We start from the raw sequence: 3,416 nt of genomic DNA, 5'->3' as shown, positions 1-3,416 counted from the left end.
TTTTTTGAGACAGGGTCTCACTTTGTTGCCCAGACTGGAGTGTAGTGCCACAATCATGGCTCACTGCAGCCTTGACCTCCCAGCCACAAATGATCCTCCTGCCTTAGCATCCCAAGTAGCTGGGACTACAGGTGTGTCCCACCACACTCAGCTAATTTTTTAATTTTTCATAGAAATGGGGTTTTGCCATGTTGCTCAGGCCGGACTTGAACTCCTGGACTCCTCCCTCAGCCTCCCAATGCTCTGGGATTACAGGCATGAGCCGGCATGCCCAGCCATCTCTTTCTATTTTCCAGGAGGTATATGATTCATCTTTACTTTACAATACTATTAAATTTTTTATTTTTTCATTGTACTTTTAATTTCTTGAACTTTTCCATTCACTAAATACACATTAAGTGTCTTGTATCTGAAATACTTGGGACCAGAAGTGAAATTTTGGATTTTTTGGGGGTGAGTGGTATTTGCATTATACTTAGCAGTTCAGAATCCCCAGTCGGAAAGCCCAAAATCTGAAGTGCTCCAAAGAGCATTTCCTCTGAGCATCATGTTAGTGCTCAAAAGTTTTAGATTTTGGAGCATTTGGATTTTGGGATTGGACATGCTCAACCTGTGCACGTTTTGATCCTATTCTTGTTTCATGAGTACAGTAGGTTCTCTTATCTCTGTGAGGTTATTACTTACATGGATTTGACTTTTTTCTTCTGTTCCCTGAAATGTTTTTCTTTCCTTTGGGTTATTTTTAAAAAATATTTGTTTCATGTTAACAGTTTTCTTGGCCAGGTGCGGTGGCTCATGCCTGTAATCCCAGCACTTTGGGAGGCTGAGGCAGGCCAGCCTGGCCAACATGGTGAAACTGTATCTCTACTAAAAAAATACAAAATATTAGCCAAGTGCGGTGACTGGTGTCTGTAATCACAGCTGCTCAGAAAGCTGAGGCAGGAGAATCGCTTGAACCAGGGAGGCGGAGGCTGCAGTGAACCGAGACTCTGTCTCAAAAAAAAGTTTTCTTAAAATGCATTGGCAGTATTTCATATATAGCAAGGAGATGCAGAGACACCAATTGGGCAGTTTGTGGACTTAGGCAGGACTTTTCCAAGTCACTGCAGAAGGACTGGTTCGGATAGGGCTGTTTTGGGGAGATCCTCTAATGTCAGTATCTGAGGTCATTTTTCTGAGTGATTCAGTTTCCCCAGAGAAGAATTCTCTAGACTTTTCCTGGGAGACTGTATGTCAGGCTGCAGCATTCCGGCTTGGCGTGTTTCTTACCCTTCGATGTGTAGACTTTTGCTTGTCCTCTTTTCTCTGTAGGTCCTTCTGCCTTGGGTCTTCATCTATGCCCAGTGTTGCTGGGCCAGAGCCTCTTGGTTCACCCTCTCCAGGGAGTGATCGCCGGCCCTCTGCTGGGTGGACAGGTGGCCGTCACTTGGCTACACAGGGTTTGGGAGGGGATCTAGGGTCTGATCAGTTCTTTCAGCCCACTGTCCTCAGCCCTCCTGGCCCTAAGGCCTTGAGGGGTCCCTGGAAACAGGCCTTTCCGGGCTTCTCCTTCTGGGTGGTTCCTCCCTGCAGGCATTTGGCTCTCAGTTTTCATCACTCTACCAAGTCAGCTACTACCCGGCCATCTGCTTCCCAGCTTCCAGAATCTTGTTGACATCCTTCATTATCCATCGTCACCCGTTATGGATTTATGCCTTGTTTGTTTCCTCTACTGTCATCAGAGTGGAGTTTTGGAAAGGAGCAGCGATAAATCTGTCTGCTCAATGTGCCATGTTTTTCTAGAAGTCCACTCACTGTGGGGTTTAAGCAGGGATGTGACCAGGTCCATTAGGGATGTTAGAGCAAGGATGCTGGCCTCCAGTGGTAGAGGGATTACTAGGGTGGGGATTGGGATTGGAAGCAGAGAAGAGTTTTGTTTGGTGGTTAAGGACCTAGACTGGCTCGGCATGGTGGCTCACACCTGTAATCCCAGCACTTTGGGAGACTGAGGCAGGCGGATCCCTTGAGGTCAGGAGTTTGAGACCAGCCTGGCCAACATGGTGAAACCTTTTCTCTACTAAAAATACAAAAATCAGCTGGGTGTGGTGGTGCACGCCTATAATCCCAGCTACTCGGGAGGCTGAGGCAGGATAACTGCTTGAACCTGGGAGGTGGAAGTTGCAGTGAACCAAGATCACGCCACGGCAGTTCAGCTTGGGCAACAGAGTAAGACTGTCTTGGGGAAGAAAAAGAACCTAGATTGTGGCCCAGGCTTCTACCTGTGTTGAGAGACAAGTTATATTATCCCTTAAGCCTCAAAAAATGGACATCATGATGGGACTGCCTTGTGCATGTGATATGAGGAATAAGTGAGAAAACACGTGCAGTGCTGAGCACCGCACCTGCCACGCAGTAAGCATTTCACACATGCTCACTGCTATTCCTTCCACTGTTACCAAGTGATAGATGGGATGGACTTGAACCAGGCAAGTGGCCTGAAGGTGGAGAGGAGGGTGTGTCTCCGTCCCCAGAGAGAGGCAGAGAATGAGAGAATGGCTTCAGAAAATCAGAATAGTAGCTGCCGCCACAGCACCCCCAGGGCTTGTTCCCAGCTGCCCCCACCCAGGGTGCCGCCCAACACCCTGGCTCTAGGACAGACAGACAAAGTCTCTGTCCTCATTGAGTGGCTGGCATGCTTGAGGGACTTGGCTCGGGGCCTGGGGTGAGGGGGAAAGGACAGGGTGAGAGTCAGAGCCAGCCCTGGCCTCCCAGAGCCTTGGCACTGGGGTGAGCCAGACAGAAGCAGAGCAATCCATGCCTCACCAGTGGAAGGGTGTTTGGGAGGAAGAAGAACCCCATCTTCCCAAGGTCCTTTCACACTTTCACCTTTGCATCCTGGGAGTCAGGCAGCAGGGCCCTCCCAAGGCCCAGGAGGTGGAAGGAAGAGGGTGTGCGGAGGTGGGGAGGGTGGCAGCAGCCTGTCTCCCAGCCTGCAGCCTTTGGTCTCCTTGCTGGGGGTGGGACAGGAGAGAGAGGATGGGCCCCACCCAAGCCGGTTGGGGGACAGAATGAGTGAGTCACCGAAGTGCCAAATGGTCAGGCAGTGTTTCCAGGACTTGGGGGCATCTCAGAGACACTCACAGACAACCCCCTCATCCTGGCTGGTCCTGAAGCCCCTTGGCTTCCTGCGCGTAGATGCTTATCCAGCCAGGTAGACCCACAGGGCTGAATCCAGACTCGTTCTTGCTGTGTCCACAGACTCCATGTCCATCAGGCCCTGTGTGTGGGGACTGTGGTAAAGGAGACAGACCTCCAGGTGCCTGTCCTGCAGGTCCTCACACCAGGGGGAGACGGACAGATGACAGTTGGGGATGATTGGCACTGAGGCACGCAGTCCTCGTGGGCTGTAGGACTGGGGAGAGGGGCACCAAGCCCTC

The sequence above is a fragment of the Colobus angolensis genome, unplaced genomic scaffold, assembly GCF_000951035.1.
Source record: "Colobus angolensis palliatus isolate OR3802 unplaced genomic scaffold, Cang.pa_1.0 Scaffold172, whole genome shotgun sequence".
NCBI lineage: Eukaryota > Metazoa > Chordata > Mammalia > Primates > Cercopithecidae > Colobus > Colobus angolensis.
Note: the sequence above shows the minus strand (reverse complement) of the source record.